The sequence below is a fragment of the Bos grunniens genome, chromosome X, assembly GCF_055505025.1.
Source record: "Bos grunniens cultivar Pamir isolate PY7600 chromosome X, Bosgru_T2T1.0, whole genome shotgun sequence".
Lineage (NCBI taxonomy): Eukaryota > Metazoa > Chordata > Mammalia > Artiodactyla > Bovidae > Bos > Bos grunniens.
Window position 1 is genome coordinate 39,028,435 of NC_141194.1, and position 19,524 is coordinate 39,047,958.

The following is a 19,524-nucleotide window of genomic DNA, read 5'->3' on the forward strand; positions in this document are numbered from 1 at the left end:
GCCAGCTAGAAGGAAGGTCAGGACCAAGGATTATTAGGCCCAGTCTTGGGTTTATTGCTGTACTTGAACAAAGCACCGGGGGCTCCCTAAACTGGAGCGAGAGAGAGGTAATTAATAGAGGGGCTGCAGAGGTAAAGAAAGGCTGGTGTGGCGGCTGCCTGGGTGGGTGGAGGAAGTGTTCTCCATGAGAATAACCAGTCGGTGCAAACGTTATGCAGAACGACTTTATTTCACCAAAACAAAACAAAAAAGTTCACTTTCAGCTTCTCACGCTGAGCTGATAAACTACATGCAAACCTGGGATGGAATCTTGAACCAGTGGGACGTGTCAGGCTGCAATTTACAAAGGGCGAAGGGAAGCTTTTCCGGGTACCTCTCCGTTTCTACCATTGTGATTCTACCGGCATCAGCTACTCCCTCGGGTGGCCCTTCTGACCTCCCAACCTGAGCCCGAGGCGAGATCACTCAGAAGGCACCGCATTCATCAATGCCATTTCTGGTAAATTGGACCTCAGGTTCTGGAGTGTCCTAGAAGGCAGGAAGCTTACACAGTGCGCATACCGATGTCAGAGCAAATGTGATGGGCTGCTCACATTCTGTAGCCTCTACTGAATTATATTACGGATTTCCCAACGAGATGTACCCCATTTTCCAAGACATTCTTGATTTCAAGAGCTCTGGGCCTGTATATTAATTGGGCGCGATCCTCGATCTGCGGTCATGGGTATTGTGTCACTGTACACCAAACGTATGCACCAATCGTGTCCCACGCCTTAGCGGCCGAGCTGCCAGGGTGGAAGGAAATGGCTTGGGGTTGAGGTCTGCATCCAGTGGTACCCACTGGTCCGCTGTCCACTGTGTCTAGTCAGGCAGCCATCCTCCTCGCAGTCCTTATCTCAACCAGGACCTGTCCCTACTTCCTCCTATCGAGAGTCTGGGGGAGTTGGGTGATAAAACATCCCTTTAGGCGTCATCCAGGTAGGACGCTGGGCCAGGGAGCTTGTCTGGGGAAGGGGCAGGACTGGGTCCTCACCGGTCCCCTTAGGCCAAGGAGGAGCGGCCTCCCGCTAGGAGGCCCAGGCCCAGCGCGCAGGTTCTCGGGGGGCTGTGCCCGCCTTTCCCCCGGGCGCGGGCTGCACGCCGGCCGCCATCTTAGCCCGGGCGGCGCGGGCGGTGCTGCCCCCGGCGGTGGGACCGCAGAGCCGCTGGCCGGGCCCAGGCTGCAGTGCGGGCGTTCCCGGGGCGCCGTGCCCCTTTCCCTCCAGAGGCTCCTCCGCGCAGTTGGTCACGGCTGACCCCTGGCCCTGGGCGACCGCTCCTGGTGAAAGCGCAGGCTGTGGTCGCCCCTAGCCGCCACGCCAAGGCGGATTTTAATCCCGAGAAACGACAGCAGGTTCCAGGACTCCTGAATGGTCCACGCGGTGTGACCTCTCCTGCACTCAGCGGCCAGCAACTTGGGCTGCTGTCATCCTGGGGGGCAAGGCCTGGAGCACAGTCCCCACCGTCCAAAGGGTCTCTGAGCAGCTTTGAGGGCAGAGAGAATTTGAAAGTTATGTCTCTTTAAGGGGTCTAGGTTGAAGAAGACTCACTCTACTTTTCCGCCTTTTGACAGGGTTTTATGGAGAGCTTGCTCAGGGCTAGGCACTGACTTAGGCTCTAGGGGAATCCAGAAGTACAAAAGTGAATTCTGTAAAAAGGCACCCCTGGCCCTCAAGTAATTTACAATCTAGCTGGGAAGGCAGACTTGTAAATGACTAACTAAACACAAATAAAAGGCAACGTGAAATTAATGTAAACAAAGGGCATGAATCCTGCAGTAAATGGTCTGGGGAAGGGCCAATTAATTATTTTAAAAATAACCTTTACTTCTAAAAATGTAGAATCCACTCTGGGAGGGGAAGGGAGGATAAAAATATGCTAACACTGAATAGTTTCAGGGTTCCAGGGAATAACAGTCATCACTTCTGAAAGGTTGCTGTTTAGGAAAAATGGTGAAAGTTTATTTAAACTAAGCAAAATACCAAGATTCAGAAACTTAGGATTCATGTCTCTGCTCCTGACATCAGCTGAGCTGTAGAGATGCAGTTTTCCATCCAAACACAATACCACCACCTCCTCCCTCCCTCACTTTGAAATCGGTAAAACTCCCATCACACTTCATAAAAAGCAAAGTTTTAGAAAATAAAACTAAATGGAAGATGAGAAACTTCTAAAAAGGTTTGCAGCTGGAAGACAATGGGAATGAAAAAAGAAACACACAGAACAAAAAAAGATCAGCCTTTTTGCAGATGGGATCCAAGATGTGAATGCAAAAAAACCTGCCCCAAGATGATTTGTAGAGAGGTTGGAGAGTGTGGGAAAAATCAGTCATAGGTCAAAGAAAATGAAGCAAATAGAAAAAGGAGGCAATTATTAACTCCAGGGGAAAAAAAAATCCTACAAGAAAGGAAACGCAATCACTGAAGCTCATCTGCCTCAGCAATAAACAATCCATATGTGGTTACAAAGTAAACACTGGACATGAATTTAATAAGAAATTATGGTACAGGTCTATTGTGAGGGTGGGGGAGGGGAAGTGTGACGAAGAGAACTAAAATCCTCCTCTACCACACCAGGAGGTCAACAGACGATGTTATTGTGGATTTTTTCCAGAGAAGGCCACATCTACATATTACTTAGAAAGTTTCTTCTAGCAGAAGAAACTGGCAGAACAAGGGAGAGGGGTGCTTTCTTATAACAATCCTTTACATACTATTTGGGCTTCATAAACTTTGGGCAAATAATTCCTTTGTGAAAAATACAAATTAATTTTAAAAAGTAAACACACATATAACTATAGAAATAAAAATATAGAAAAATAAAACTGAGAACTCCCAGCCACAATGATGTAACTAATGTCCTTTGAAACTGTCTTTCTTCAACATACCCAGTTCCAATTATGCAAAGTATGGAAAGAAACAGGAAGGCAAATGGATTTAGAGCGCCTGGCCTGTCCATTCCTAGCTATAAAGAGCAAGTCACCTAAATTTGCTGTTCTCAGGAGACGCCATTTCTGGCTTTACTGTGAAAATACCTTCCCAAGTATTAATGGAATTTCAAATACCCACACTGTCCACTATAGAAATGAACAGGCGCAAGCTTTACAGGGCTAATTTAGAAGGCTTCCAGAGGCTTCCCCTAGGAGCCTACTGCTCACACCAGAAAAATCCCTCTTTGGAGTTAACTTTGATTAGGAATTGCTTTCTCTGGATGATCCTCCACTTTTAAATGCAAATTGTCTTTGCCCATTACACGTTAATGTGAATTTCAGTTCACAGGTGACCTGTTAGGATGTCCAACTCTATTGCACCACCTGTTAGGGTCTTCCACTCAAATGGCTGCACCCACTATATATAGTCCTGCAGCTAACAACATCCCTGAAAGGCTTCACCTTCAAAACCAAAGAAAACATCCCCCCGCCCCCACTTCAAATCCCACCTTGCTGGCTAAACAAGAAACATAGGTAGGGTGACACCCCTGTCTTTTTTTTTTTTTTTAACTCCAAATAAAGCCTAGGAAGGATCTAGTAATTCAATAATTTATGAACACTGGACCATGCAGATGAGAGGGGATGAAACAAAGAGCGAATAACGGGCCTACTGCTCCAACCTGCTCAGTCAACGCTGTCTTGATCTACAGCCTAAGGCTGGCCCGATCTGCTCCTAAGATGCCCTTTTGACCCCCGTCCTGTCCTGTGTCACCGTCTCTTTTCTTAGTGATCAGAGAGAAAATCTGTTTTGCCTCTGCCCTGAGAACAGAACTGCCACTAGCCTATTTGCTGCTATCAGGAGCACTGGAGAAAAGTGCCTCTGGGCCTGAATTCCAGTCCTCACTTCCTGTGGTGGCTGGGAGCCTTAGTACAGCACACGAGCTACACAGCCCGACCTGGCCCTGCTCCAGAAGCCAGCTTCTTTGGGGGGCTATACTGAAGGTTGCTCAGTTCTGACGCACAAGGTTCATGCTCCATTTGGGTTTCTTTGGTTTCCCAGCAGAGCAGACCTGTTTTTCAGCCCTGTAGACCCCTAATTACCTGAAGAGAGGCTGAGGTGAACCAGGTACATCCTGGGAAGTTGGGGTGAGGTCAGGAAAGGGGCAGGTCAGTCAGAGTTTAACTGGGAGTCCTCCACTAACTCAGGGATTTCAATTTTCATTGAGATCTAAAGACAGGAGCATCCCGCCCCAAAGCCTTGCTGAAAATGAAATCTTCATGAGGAAAAAAGGAAAGCCAGCCAGAGGGTGCACATGCCTTTTGGAATTTAAAAAACGGGAAAATGATAAGATTTCAGATTTAGGGAAGGCGTGTCACATTAAGGGAGCCAGAGAAAATAATAACTGCCAATTCCGAAGCAAAACAAAATCGTGTTTTTCCACTGCGTTTCTATCTCTGTCTCCTAGTCGAGCCACAATGAAATAGCAGATCAAATAGCAGATCAAAGGCAGAGGCAAATACAATTATGTTGCCTGTGAAACCCCTAGCATGAAATTAGAAGTCAAACTCTCCATTCAGGGGTTAGAGACAAGGATAATGGGAACCTGGGGCCCTAGAGATGTACCCAGCCCCTTTCAGTCACAACACTATCCATGGTGGATATTTAAAACCACACCTGGGGGTAGGGGACAAACAGTAAGTATTAGAGTCATTTATTATTAGAGCAATGTATTATTTTTTTCCACACTTTAGCAAATACACTGGCTACATTTCCAGCTCTGTACCACAGAAAGGTATCTGTATGTTGAAAGAAAAAAAAAGTGATTTGCAAGCAAATCATGAAAATAATGTTGCCTGAGGCGATGAAGGGTTACCACAGATCCCCCTAAGATGGCGGGTGAAGGATGGTGGCAGCCAGATTCCACAGTCCTGTCCTTTACCTGCTTTCCCTTTCAATGCTGAAGGGCCTACAACCCAGCTGATCCCACCAACCAATTCTTCCTCAGTCCTTCCCACACATCACAAGCTCACAGAGAGAGCTATCCTTTGATATCGTCTATTTTCCATAAGACCCATATTTGCTTTATGGCTCTATTTCTTTTACCCTGGCCTAATTTTAGCTCTCTGTCTCTCCCTCACCCCCCATATAATTTATGCAGCCTCTTGAGGGTACAAGCTCCTATTATAATGTAGACTATTCTGTTTAGAGCCAGTGCTAATTAAGCTTAGCTCTCAAGACTGCCTGGCATGGCTTGCTTTCTTCTTTCTTTTTTCCCCAGTGACCATAAGTTCTTTGACACTCCTCCCAATGAGGGGTAGGTCTATGTCCCTTTGCCTTGAATCTGAGTGGGCCCGTGACTCATCATAGGCAACAGAATATAGTAGAAATGACGCCACATGGTTTCTGAGGGTGGGTTGGAGGAGGTGATGCTGGAAGGCTTGTTTTTGGAGCCCTAAGCGGCTGCTATGTAACTTCAAGTCTTGCTGCCCTTAAGCTGCCATACTGTAAGGAAGCCCAAGCCACACACAGAGCCCTGTGCTGGTGCCTCTGAACACAGCGGAGGTCCCAGCCAGCAGCCCGACAAGTGGGTGAGGCAGCCTCCAGATGATTCCAGCCCCCAGAATCTCCACTGAATTCTGGACCCATTGAGTCCATAAGCAGAATTCAGTTGCTTTCACACTAGCTCCCTTGCTGCTGACAAGCTCTGACCCTCACTTCTGATAGTAAGAAGGGGAGGTCAGTTTTATAATATGCCTGCTGGAAGGCAAGCTGGATTAAAATCACAAGTGTGGAGGGCAGGACACATTTCATCACAACCCAAATCCTCCACCTTGGATGGAACAACTTCTTGTTCTTTACGGGATCCCTGGAGGACAGACAGTGACCTGTCTCCCTCTCAAATCTGAACTCACATTTCCCCTAAAGCAGGGGTCCTCAACCTCCTCCGGGATCTAATGCCTGATGATCGGAAGTGGAGCTGATGTAATAATAATGGAGAGAAAGTGCACAATAAATGTAAGGTGCTGGAATCATCCCACACACACAGTCCCTGGGGGTCTGTGAGAAAATTGACTTCCACGAAACTGGTCCCTGATGCCAAAAAGGTTGGGGACTACTGTCCTAAAGGATCTGGTTGAAAGGACCCCAGTTGTTGTTACCTCCGAACCTACGCTGGCTGTACAAGCGAGCCAGTTCATGGGGCAGGAGAGCAGGACCAAACATTTCCTCCTCCCTCCCACATTTTTCTTGCCTCTTCTCAAAGGTTCTCCTGTCAGGGAGGGGGTGGGATGGAATGCAGAAGGGGAGTCAGCTTGCTTCATTTTCTTCCCAATTCCTCCACAAACCCCACATCTTCTCATTCCCTGACCCCCAACTACCCCATTGCATTACAGTCCAGACATATACATTTTCATCCCTGATACTCAAGGTCACATTGGCTTGGCCATACCTACAGAATCACCCAGCAGCCCTTGGGCCTCTCCCTCCCTCCGATCCCCCTCTTTCTGCTTCCCTGAGACAGGTACTCAGAGTCCCTGCTGCCCAGGCAGCCCACTGACCCTCACTCACAGCCTGCCCTCCTGGGAAAGTGCTGAGGGAGGGGATGCCAGACATCTGGAATGTGGACGACTGAGTGGGGGGGGATGGGGGGCCAGGTCCTAGTTCCCCTACCCCCACCACACACACCCAAAAAGCATGGCAGCCAAGGGGCAGGAGAAAAGAACAAGCCACCTGCAATGTGCAGACAAATTGGCCAAATTGTGTGGGGGGTGGGGGATGAGAGGCGAGGAGCTACTGAACAGGCCAGAATAGGCCAAGAAGCAAAGAGAAGAGGCAAAGAGAAGGGCCCCTGCCCTGCCAAATGCCAAGGGGTGAACTTGTCAAAGATAAAATACAGCCATCCTTGATGGCTCAGCAGGTAAAGAATCTGCCTGCAATGCAGGAGATGCGGGTTTGATCCCTGTGTTGGGAAGATCCCCTGGAAAACATGGCAACCCACTCCAGTATTCCTGACTGGGAAATCCCATGGACAGAGGGCACGGGGTCGAAGAGTCGGATACGACTTGGCACTGAGCAGATCAGCAGAATCGCGAAACAGGAGCTGAGATGAATGAAGCCCAAGGGACAGTTCTTCCCCAGATCACAGAAAGCCAGCACCAACTGGGGTTATTTGCTACCACTCATCTCAGGTGGCTTGGCCACAAGAAGCCCTGCAGAGAAGCACACAGGGGCCTGGGCCCTGCCCCAGAGCCTGAGTTCAAAGGCTGACATGCCCTCCCTCGCCCAGCTCACAGCCTTGGGGCTGCCTGCCCGCTGAACAGTGGGGTCCTAGTGCTCCAATTCCCAGGGCTATGGAACACACATTTTAGAAACAATTCCCTGCTGACCCAAATCCCAGGCCCATGAGGTCTTCTTATGCTTCAAACAGTATCAGCCCCAACCCTCTGTCACTCCTTCAAGAATAAGGGCACAACAGTTATCAAAACCTTATTATTATTATTGTTGACTAAAACCTCATTATTGCTTTACATGCAATTACTTCACACGTCTTTCCCCAATCTGGTGATGCAGGCACTCTCATGCGCATTTCACAAATAAGGAAACTGAGACTCAAAAAAGTTACATAACCACTGGAGGCAGAGTGTTAGTTGCTCAGTTGTGTCCAAATCTGTGCGACCCTACGGACTGTAGCCAGGCTCTTCTGTCCATGGGATTCTCCAGGCAAGAATATTGGAGTAGATTGTCATGCCCTCCTCCAGGGGATCTTCCGTACCCAAGGATCGAACCTGGGTCTCCTGCATTTCAGGCAAATTACTGCTGAGTCACTAGGCAGAGCTCCCATCTTAAGCCCAGATGTGTCTTGCTCCAGAGCTTTCCACCACACCTGTGATCTCCCAAACATTTTGACCACGTATTTAGTGCCAACCTGCACCAGGCTTGCAAAGATAAATAAGACAGTCTCTGCCCTTGGGGAGTTTGTAGTCTAGTGTGGGAGACAGAAGCGCTGCAATAGGATAGGATACGGGCTCTGAACGTGGGGGTAGTCCAAGTACTTTGGAGTGCTTCTGAATATCTTGATCATTATCACCCTTTCACCTCTCTGCTACTTTCTGAGTCCCTCTGGTTCTTCCTATCCTTCCTTCAGCACTAGCTGCTGGCTTCTCGTCCTTGCTGGTTTCTTTCCTCCTATCAAAGGAGTCTGTGCTTATACACCTGGCAGGGATCCTGGCATCATACTTGTCTGGAAGGGCTGCCTTGGCTATGGAGATGTCTTTGGCTTCTGGGGTCCCTCTGGGAGGAGCTAGGCCCTGTTGGTCGACCCAGGCTTCCTCCAGTGGGACATGGGCACAGGAGCCTGGACACTGAGCAGGCTGGTAGGCCCTAGCAAGGCTTTTATTGAAGCCTGTTAAAGGGCTTTGGGCTTCCTCTGATGAAAGGCGCTTAAGTGCATCTGGTTTTGATTACAGGGGAGGAGAAAGCCAGGCGGTCTCTCGGGGGTTGGACCCGTCATCTGGCTCTGCCTTCCTCCGGGCAAAGCAGGCTGCTGGTGAGGCCAGGAGGCCAGGTGTGGGGGGCAGGCAGGAAGCAGAGCCAGTACAAAACCCTCCAACTCTGCGAGTCTCCTGACTCCCAGAAACAGCTTGGTGGCTAAGAGACGTCAGGCTCCTTTGATAAAGTCAAGTTTAGAGTCGCTGCTGGCCACCCCTGACCAACTGCTCTTCACCGATTTCCACCCCCTCATCTCCACAATATCCTCCTAAGAACCCCTGACCCTCCAACAACCTTCCCGCCTGGCTGCTCCCTCAGAAGAAGTTACAATAGGCTTCTGCCTCAAGGGCTTCCGCAAGTGATGAAAACTAAGGAAATGCAGACTTTTAAAAGTTAAAAAACCCTTAATGTTCTCTTTCTCCTTTTCAACTAGCCAGTTATCATTCCCCATAAAATAGACGTCGTTAAGGATTCCACTTCACTGTAGCTGACTACGGTGCATTAAAGGAAGAGATTAGTATTAAAATAGGGTGCCTGTCCTGGACCATCACCAAGCACCCCCAAAGCCGCTCTGTGCCCCGCACCTGTCCCCGTGCGGGACTCCACGTGGGCACAAAAAGCTCTTGGGGGATCGGATGGGTTAACCGCAGGACGCGGTTTTAGGAACGAAAATGCATTTTCTTATTCCCACTCTGATTTAATCCTGCTGCGTGTTATTATTGTCAAGTCTCTTCGCACCATCGTTTCTAAAAAGAAAACCCGTGGGTCTGCGCTGCCCTTCGCCGCCTGCTCGGCTTTTATTGTGCACGCAGCCCGGTCTGCGTGGATCCGGCACGTCGTGACCGCCTCGCAGGCGCGCACGGACACCCTCGGATTGGCATTTCGATAAGAGCATTGTCTCAGCGGCGACACACACACTCACGCACACAATCGAGGGCTACAGACCCCTGGCCAACCCTCCTCGCAACCCGTAATTAGAGATGACCTTTGCGAAAGGCAATTAAAATATGGTAATGTTCGATGCGCTCGCCCCTTTTCAGACAGGCAAACACACAGGTGTTGGCTTCGGGAGGCTCCACCTGGCCCGGCCAGGAGGCCTCCTCCGGCTTATGAATGAACTCTTTCTCCCGGGAAGCTTCGACTCCCCGCTACCTACGCGAGCGCGGGCCCCCCCCCCTCCCCCTCCAGTGCTCAAGCAGCCGGGAGCTCGCCAGCGGCGGCGGGGCTTTGTCATCGGAACGCACACACAGACACGCACACGCGCGCACCCGGTCGCCACGGGACCGCGGCAGCCACCGCGCCGCGTCCTTCTTCGCTGCGCTCCCCTCCCCGCCCCCCTTTTTAAGAGCTGCTCCAAATCCTTTCTTCTGTCTTTTATGTGTGCGGTCCTTTTAATCGAGGAGCTCGGAAAGCGTTTTAGAGAGGCCTCCCGCGGGACGCAGGACCGCAGGACTCGGGACGCGCGCGGACAGGACGCGTGGGCAGCTGGGCTTTGTTCTGCCCTTTGCCTGGGTCCCCGGGGCGTAAAAGCCTCTGCTGCGCGGGGGCCTACCGGTGAATCGGCGGGCTAGCACCAACCCTTCCCAACCCCCACCCAAACTGGAACGTGAAATCCCCTTCGGAGTACACTCCGGACTTGATCCGAGTGGGGCGCATCGCCCTGGGGAGGGTCCCGTGGTCACAAGTGGCTCTCCCCAGACAGACAAATGTGCAGTGTCATTATGGTAGTTCCTGTTGCTCCAGGCCCCGGGGGTGCCCTCGCGGCGCGCACGCACCCCGCGTCTACACGGCCTGGAGAGCGAGAGGGGGGCTCAGAGGCTGGGACTCCCCGGGGGGCTGCCTGGAGGAGACGCCTCGTCGGGCCCTCCCGCACCTCCCGGCTGCCTTCCGGGACCGCGAGCACAGAGCCAGGGCAGCCTCTCGCCTTTCATTACCGGGCCTACGAAAGCAGCAGCCCAGGCAAATATGTAGCTATTAAAATTAATCGCCCTGCGTTGTCAGCTGAACATAATGCAAATTATTTATGGGCTGTCTGCGCAATATTTATCATCGTGCAGGCTCCAGGCGCTTCATGCCTCCCGGCCTCCCCCGCCCGCCCCGGCCCGCTCAGGGCGAAGCTGCGCGCAGATTGCGGCGGCCAGAGGGCTCTGGGCACCCGAAGGGAGTTCCGAGGGCGAGGCCGCGCATCAGCCTGCTTTACAGGCCGAGGGCCTCACTTTGGTTTCCAACACTCATTCCACATTTGCTGGAGGCCTACTACGTGCGAAATTAGATGACGGGGGGAGGGAAAAAAAAAACCTTGGGGAAATTGGAACCAAAGAGACAAGCTAGGGCCGGAGGGGCGATACAGGCCGAGGCCTCTTGGCTGCCCGACTGAATTTTCTGTGACCTAAGTCTGTCCTCCAACTCGGGAAACCCATGTTTGCCGAAGCTGGATTTGCACTCTGAGAAACCCAGAGCATCGAAGGTGCCCAAGAGTACAACGCCGTCGACTGGAACAGGAATTCGCTGTCCTTCGAGCCTCAAAACTTGTTTGCAGATCGCAGATAACAGATTAACTGCTAATTGTCGAAATCGGCCAACCATTTAGTTTATCACTGCTGGGGGCCCCTTGGTATTCGCTGCACTTTTTATATGTAAAAACAGCCTTGGTACCTCCTAAACGGCTTTTGTGTGGCTTTTGTTTCTCTTTCAAATACGGTGTTTTAAAAACCAGCAGCAACACGCCACCCCACCCCCTCTCCAACCCAGCCTTCTCGTAAAAAAAAAAAAAAAAACCCCAGGAGGAGAAATAATCTATAGGACAATCCCCCCCTACTGGTCGGCGCTGGCGTTAGGGCTTTTTACGCAGATCGAGTCGCCCTGGGCTGCAGAGGTAAACAGGCTTTCTGCACCGTTGCTAAATGAATCACGAGGGGAAGAACGGGGGCTGCGGGCGAGCGGGGGAGGCCTCAGGATCCGGGCTGGGTGCCAGGGAGGGGAGGACGCAGCCCGAGGGGCAGTGGGGTGGAGGCGAGTAGACCCTGCCCGGAGGCCTCGGGCAAGGGAGGGGAGAGAATGGACGGTGGGCGGTCCAGCCAAAGGCCCCCGTTTGCAATCTGCGAGGCAGAGTGAATGCGCGGCCCAGGCCTCTATCCCCAGTGTGCCTGGGCGCCACCTGGGGCTGGTCACGCTGCGTGAGTCCATCTGCGGGGAAGGAGGTCGTCGGGCGCCGCCTCCCAACACACAGTTTTAGTAGCTCTGGGTCCTCAGGACGCAGAGGCAGGCCTAGGTCTTTCTTCTGATGTTCACTTAAAGCAAATGACTGCCCTTCCTCACTGTCTTCCCCCCACCCCCCAAAGGCCAACGTCACCTCGCCCTTAGTGGATCAAGTCCGAGTCAGGACCTACTTCCGGGGTCCTATGGGGGTGGCCTGGTATCTATAGCATCTGCTCTCCAGACTAACAGAAGGATAGGGAGCCAGAAAGCTACTTAGAATTTATATTCTTCATCCGGTTTTCTTCTCCTTAAAGTGTGATTTGACCCGGTTTCAAGGTCTTTTTTCCTTTCATTTAACCCCCACTTTGGACAGGAATGTTTCTCAGAACATTCCAAAGAATGTTCTGTTACCTCAGAAAGTTAATTTGAAGTGATGTAAAAGAAGAAGATGTTCAAAATCTTAAATGGCTTTTGGATACTGTTTATCTGTACATTCCTGTGTGGATTAGAGGAAGGGTTGGTTTTTACTTTTTTTTTTTAATCAGCAAACCACTCTGTTTTCTAGGGTAAGAGAGATGGAACATTAGTCACAATGATGTGGAGGGGATCAGGTCCTGTTTACCAAATGCTTTAAGATCTTGGTCTTCAGAATCCCACCTAAGAGGGGCAGGAGACTGATTCTCTGCCCCAAACCCCAAACAGTTTCAGGAACAGTAAGTTTCTGGCCTCATTGAAAAGGGGCCAGAAGTCAGCTGAAACCTACCAGCTCCTGCTTGCCTCCACTCTCCTCCAGATCAATGTCATTTAGTAAATGTTGCATCCCTTTCCGAGATGTGTCTACTGGGACCCAGGTCACCCTCTGGGTTGAAGCAGCCCCGACAGCCCACAGTTTAGGCACCTCTTTCGACAGCCTGCAAACCGCACGGATCACCTCTTACAACCCTCTGGTTTACTCACTTCCCTCCACCGGGTCAATTCCCACTCCAAACCCGGGAGGATAATTTTAAAGTGTTTCTGCAGACAGACCCTCCAACCGCGCCGGAAGTGTTTTATGGACCTGTGAGCCGAGTTAATCCCTGGAGGGGCGGCAGGATTAGTCCCTGGCATGGGTGGGGGATTCCTGTATTAAGGTTTAATTCCCATGGGAGAAGAGATGGGGGTCGGGTGGCTTCAGCAATGTGTGCCCCCTCCCCCACCGCATTAAACTTCGCGATTTGGGCTCGAGGCGGATGGAAACTGAGGCATGTCGACACCCCAGAGCCTCAATCCTCGCCGAGGCATTGTGTAAAGGGGCAGAGGGCGCCCCGCGTAGACGCATCCTGGGAGACCAGTGCGGACACAGGGTGAGTGGAGACCGCAATTGTGTGCTACCTGCCCCCACCCGCGCCCCGGTTTTATTCTTCCCTCTCCGGCAAGGAGGAGAGCCGCAACCCGGGGAGGGAGCCGGAAAGAAACACTTAATCACCGGCGTCTCGCTGCTCGTCACGCGAAGATGGCAGCGGATCCCCAGGGTTTCAAGGTTCCGGGAAAGGCGTGTGTTCTGCCTTGAGGCGCGCGGGCTGCTGCGCTCCCTCCCTCGGCTCGGCTGCCGGCCGAGGCCTCTCAAAGCCCGTAAGTGCGGATAGGCCGGTTTGCCAGTCCCTTCTCGGGCTCTGGCGGTGGTTAGGGCAGCCGGGCCCAAGGGTCTTCCGAGCTAGAAGTAAAGGCTCCAGGATGATGTGAGATGGGGGGCTGATTTTCCAGTGCCGCCTCCGACCACAACACCTCGCACCCCAACCCCAAGACACACAGGGCCACACTCTGGCCCGGGCATCCAGGGTGTCAAACTGTGGCCAATACAAGCCATGCAGGGCAGACTCCTAGTAGCCGTGGTCGAGACTCGGCCAGCCTTCCCGGAGAGGGTATTTATCGCCATCCCCATTCACGCGTAGGCCCCACTGTTTGGCCCTCGCCTTTGACCCCCGGGCCATCATGAAACACGAAACACAGAGTGCACAGGTCCCCGGCAGCCACCGCTACTTCCCGTGGGAGTTGGGGATCCCCAGGCCTGGCTGCTCGCCCCCGAGGCGCCAGCGTGTGCACGGACCCTGGGGAGGGGCGAGGTGGCACGGCTCCCCCAACCCCGACTCTTCCGGAGTGCAACACACAACCGCCACGGGCTTCGGAAGCGCCGGAGCTGGGAGGAGGAAGGGAAGGCGGAGGCCCGGGAGGCGGGCTGCGGGCTGGAGATCCGTGTGTGTGTGTGTGTGTGTGCACGCGCACGCGCGCGCACCCGGAAAGGGGGATGAGTGTATGGGGGCGGCAGGGTGAGTGTGCGAGCAACCCGGAACCAGCTATCCCAATCGAGACTCGTCTAGCTGGCCTCTCCAGCTCCGGTCCTCAGGCTCCGTGCCCAGGGCTGGCGGCTCAAGCGGAGTGGAGCCCGGAGGTGCGGAAGGCGCTGCTAGGCATCCGGCCGGCTCCGCGAAAGGAGTCCGGGGGTACGCCCGGGGCCCAGGGACCGGCTTAACCTAGCCCCCACCCCCACCCCGAAGGCGGTCGTTTAGCTCCGCCTCCTGAGACCACTGACTCTCGGCGATAAGGAGTTCCTTCGCAATCGGCTGTCCCCAGCCCCCAGTCACCTCCGGCGGACGTGACCGCCGGATGCTATGCGGCGACGTGGGGCGAGGGGCCTTTGCACTGCCTTCCCTGGTTCCTTCTGCCGCCACTATAACGTGCTTCTGTAAGAGGCTTCGGGACTTCCCTTTGCAAGATAAGGGCCAAATTGTCGGGCTTCCCCATCTCTTCCCATAACCCTTTGGAAGGTGGTAGGTCCAACACCGTCTCCCCCCAACCCAAACAGCTCACCTTCACTACACAATACCGGGGAGGCAGCACAGCCCTACATTCCTCAGTTGGGGACCATCCTGGCCATAGCCCAAAATGTGCCACAGAGCCTCCTAAGCGTTCAGGGCCTCAGTGTCCTCATTTGTAACATGATACCGGTAACTGTCTAACTCATAGGACTGTGTTCAGGATGATATGAATTCATACATAAAGTGCATAGAACTCTGCCTGGCTACAGTGTTGTTAGGATTTGATACTTTTACCAGGTTTCCCTGGTGGGCTCAGACAGTAAAAGCATCTGACTGCAATGCGGGAGACCCGGGTTAGATCCCTGGGTTGGGAAGATCCCCTGGAGAAGGCAATGGCAACCCACTCCAGTACTCTTGCCTGGAAAATCCCATGGATGAAGGAGCCTGGTAGGCTACAGTCCATGGGGTCGCAAAGAGTCGGACACGACTGAGAGATTTCAGTTTCAGGTTACCAGGCTGAAGCTGCTGAAGGCAGAGTTTGGACAGGGTAGAAAGGGTGCTGATGCTGTGCTGTGCTCAGTCCTGTCGGACTCTGCAACCCTATGGACTGTAGCCTGCCACACTCAGTGGCAGGGGATCTTCCTGACCCAGGGATTGAACCCACATCTCCTGCACTGCAGATTCTTTACCTACTGAGCCACTTGGGAAGCCCAGAAATAGCACTACTGCCCATAAAAAAATTAAGGCAAAATGGGCTCAAACTGTCTCGACTAGACTTTCCCTTAAAGACCCGTGTGTGTGGTAAGGATGGAAGGAGAAACTGCTTTAATGGTGCTCATTTAGACTGGATTAATGGGAAGCTTCTGCCAGGGCTCAGGCACCATTACCCACCCTCTCCCTGAGGCCTTGGGCGAACAGCCCTGGTTTAGAGGACGTCCTGTAGACTCTTGCAGGCCACCCTTTCTGATGGCTCAAGGCCACCTCCTATAAATCAGTTCTTAGAGACGCTGGGCAAAAGCCACATCCTCTGGGGATGTAAGTTAGCCAGAGTTTAACGCCGGTCCAGAGCTGGCAGGCAGCAGGCCCCAGTCCCTGGGCTGCTGGTGAGTCTCATTTTAGGGACACACAAATGTACCACTATTTACGTAAATAGAATGGGTCAGATGTCTGATTTCCAAAAGCTTCTCATTTCCTTTGAAATGGGGTCTCCTGCACGATGGGGCGGGGCTGGGGCGAAGAAGCGCCCCGAGGAGGCCTCGGCGCCACAAACTCCGCGCCTGGCCTCTCCCAGGTCACTCATAATTCATTAAGTGGGACAGCCTTTTCCTTTTCAAAGACAACGCAAATGGCCTTTTCCTTACGTGGCTGCCGGCGTTTGCCTAGTCACTGAAATGTGTTGGCGGTGCGCTCTCGCTCTCACAGTTGATTCTTATCCGAGCTGTGCGTGCCAGGCGGCCAGCCCCGCGAAAGACAAAGACGCGGGCGCCTCCGGGTTTGCTCCCGAAGCCTCTGGGGTCACCTCTGGGGCTTCCCCTTCACAGCCTCTGGCTCCCGCGCCGCTGCCGGCCAGCCTCCGGAGCAAACCCGCAGCCCAAAGTCAGAATTCCAGTTCTCGAGCGCCACCCGGAGAGTTCACTTTCCCCCACCGAGGCCGCGTGGTGCGCGAAGGAGAGAGTCCGAGGGCGGCGGCAGCAGACGTTTGGGGCCGGGGCCGGGACCGGGACCGGGGGCGGGGTGCGGGAAAGGACTCCACAGCACCCAGCCGCACGAACGCAGGAAAAGAAAAAGGCAAGAGAAAATCGTGGGCTTATAAAAGCCAAAACCCAGGACCATCCACTAGGAAGTACTAACAATCCCAGGCAGGGTTTTGCAAAGAACAAGCAAGCCCCCAATAGAAACTACAACGGAAAGAAATCCCCGTTGAGAGTTGTAGTAAGAGTCCTCGAAGGTGGAGTGCAAAGGGGACTGCGGTTTCTCAGGACACACAAGGCCTGCGCCAAGATACATCATGCTCAGTCCGGTACCTCCTGCCCAGACTTTTCATAGCAGGCAGAGCGCGGGGTTTCAGCTACAGATCAACCAGTTCTCACAGTATTTGTAACTGACTCAACGTGTACTTGATTAAAACAAAAAGATCGATCTTGCTTGAAAGATACACGGACAACCTGTATTTAGTGGGATAAGTTCTCGCAGCTGTCTGCCCACGGTTGTCTGGTCTCTCTAAGAATCCACGTTTTCTAGGCCGGGAAGGGGCAGGCGGCCCTCCTGGCTCCTCCTTCGGCGGTTTCCTGGCTTGGCGCCCATCCTCCCCATGCACCGGGAACGGAGGCGGCCGCATTAATACTCGCGGGCAGCCTGCTCCGACCTATACTGTCATTTTTTCCATCGGTCAGAATCGGGCTTGGCGCGGGGGTGGGGGGGGGGGGGGCGGGGAGGCGGTGTTCTCCGAGGGGCTGTGCACGGATCACTGGGTTTTCCCCGGCTAACTTAACACGGAGGCAAAAGGGGCAGATGGAAACCAGGCCTCGGCTGGCCGGGCGCGCGTAAGCGCCGCACTCGGCAGCTCGACGCAAAGCCAGGGCTGGATTTTCGCGGCCCGGGCCCGGCGGCCTCCCAGCGCTAGCACGATCCTCTTTCCCTGGGGCTGAGCTAACGTGCTCGCCTAATTCCGCCCTGAAGACTGCAGCTGTGCGGCAAGGGGGGTGGGGGAGGGGGGGTTGGAATAACCCGCAAGTTTTCCAACAGAAAAGTGTATGCGCACAGGAGAGGTGAAGGCCCACCCGATTCCGGGCACGTACCGACACAGCATCTAATCAGTGTCACTGCGAGGAGCACGCTTCCGCGGCGGGCGACACCTCGGCCCCCGCCAACCTGCAGGCGGAGGTGGGGGGGAGGAGGGGGATGCAAATGGCGTCTCGCGTCGCACCACACTCTGCACGGCTCCCGCTGCCTCAACTCCCAGTAGACTTCGCAGCGGGGCCAAGCGCCGCCACTCGGGGGACGCGAAAACGCTGGCCGCCCGCGCCCCTTTGGAAAACGAACTAGCACCACTCCCCGTGCCCAAGCCATTATTTCCCTGCCCCCCACCACCGGAAGAACTGCCCTTCCCCGATGAGAGGTGGGGTGGGAAACTTTGTGCGAGGACCGTGCCGCCCCTCTTCCGCGTGGCGTCCGAGAGGAACATGGGTGGGTTTCACATCAGAGGCCTGACCACACCCTCCCACTTATCTAGGCCTCGGACCTCAACCGCGTGGACTACGCAGCAGAGGGAAACACTTCAGGCCACTCCGGGAGGGGGGCACCGAAGTCAGGCGTCCTCAAGCGCTCTGGCTGCTGACCAAGTTCGTGTTCTTTCCATCCCACGCCGGAGTAGCGCTCGCTACTTCGGGGAAGCGTGAAACTCCTCATTCCCGGCCACGAGGCCACCCCTGTCTTTAAGGTAGGGCCGGTGGTCTCCCTACAGCACCCTCTCCCGCTCCGCGGTCCCCGCACAGCTCACACAGCCCCGGGGCGTCCCCAGAGATGGCCTGAGCCTTTCCTTCCGGGGGAGAAGGAGGTGTGTAGGTCGTGTGCATCACGACTCCAGCCGGCGCCCTCCGCGGAGCCATCGCGGCAGCCCTCCCCTCCCGGAGTCGCCCTGCGGGATGCAGCCTCCCCCGCGCGTAATGGGGCACCCCTGGGACGCAGACAGGGATGGCGGTTCCGGTCGTTCCGGGATTTGCGTGCAAAGACGAAAACAAGGCCAGCGACTACAGGAGCGGTGCCTCCATTCTCGGGGTTCAGACGACCGTGCAGTCTCCGCGTCGGTCCCGCTATCGCCACTCTTGCCTGGGGGGACCCACTCCCGTACCCCCCACGCCACCACCCCTCCCCCACAGCGATCTCCCGTCCCGCCCGTGCGGCACCACGCGGAGCTCCGAGCACGCTGGCTCCAACCCCAGTCCCTCCATAACTCGCGCGCCTCCCTCGCCCCAGGCTCGGGACGCCACTCGCTCAGCGGCCCGAGTACGCCGGTTCCATCCTCGGCTGCGAAAGCCGCCGCCCCGTGCCACCCCCGTCCGGCCCGGCCCTTGTCCCAGCCCGGCTTCCCCGCCAGCTGCGCCGCCACCGCCGCACGTGACCCGCCCCCGTCGCGGCTTCCGCTGAGCTGCCTGTTCCGGAGCACAAACAATTTCTGCTCTGACGCGGGGTCTCTCGGGCCCCGGCGTCCTCTCCTCCCTGCTTCCCCCCCCTTCCGGGTACGAGAACTCAAAACAACTCGCTGACCTTCGGGCCGACCAGCTCCGGCTTCCACCGACTCCGGCATTCCGTTCAAACCCGGCAGCCGCGGCTTCTAAGATTTCACTCCGCGCTGGGCTGGGGGGAGGGGGTGATTTCTCCGGGAGGGGGTGTCTCAGATCGAAAGAGCCACTTCGCGCTCATTCCTCTCCTCTCAAGTGAGTTTTTAGACTGTCGACAGACCTTGGGGAAAGCCGCGCGCAAAGAAAGCCGCCCCCCCCCCACTCCCACCCCAACACACACACACACACTCACGTCTTGACGAGAGCCTGACCCGATTTCCAGGGTCACGGCCCAGCGGCAGAAGGCCTGGCCCGCCTCGGAAATACCATCAAGCGGTGGAGGGCGGCAGGGATCTGAGCTGGGGTGGGGTGGAGGGATCGCGCTAAATAATAATAGTACTCCCACTTCCGCGCTGTGCTGAGTACTTTACGAGCCCTCAAACTTTACAGGTCAGTTACATGAGTTTATCAAGTCACCCAGCGAGTTAAATGACTTAGTGGGAATTTGAAGCCAAGTATCCCTGAGTCTGAGTGGTTAAACGTTTTGTTAGTGGTCACCTTGGAATCAGAAGTCCAGACCCATCTACAAAACTTAGTGTTTGTTTGAGGACTGTGTATTTTCTACGTTGCCCTATGACTGACACACAGTAGGCACTTAGTAAATAATGGTGAAATGAATGGGTATCTGAAGAAACGATAACAGAACCACCCATGGCAAGAACCACCCATGATTTTAGAGAAAACGGCCCCAACCACTGCTCCTTCTAAGAGGACTATTTTAATAAAATCTCTAGC

The 19,524-nt window shown here is 54.3% G+C and overlaps 1 protein-coding gene and 1 pseudogene across 6 annotated transcripts in view; one reads left to right on the forward strand and one right to left on the reverse strand.

Annotated features, from left to right (window-relative positions):
• Positions 1-19,080, reverse strand: part of BCOR (BCL6 corepressor) — a 119,097-nt gene extending 100,017 nt beyond the window's left edge. For 3 of the 6 annotated variants that reach the window (XM_086387032.1, XM_086387016.1, XM_086387044.1), the window contains exon 1: positions 18,716-18,903. The gene's annotated coding sequence lies outside the window, so the exon portion shown is untranslated. Of the gene's footprint in view, positions 1-18,715; positions 18,930-18,982 lie in introns of those variants that run through there. The other 3 variants (XM_086387023.1, XM_086387040.1, XM_086387036.1) reach the window with 2 other exon arrangements.
• Positions 17,678-18,668, forward strand: LOC147340179 (uncharacterized; annotated as a pseudogene).
• Positions 19,081-19,524: the final 444 nt, after the last annotated feature.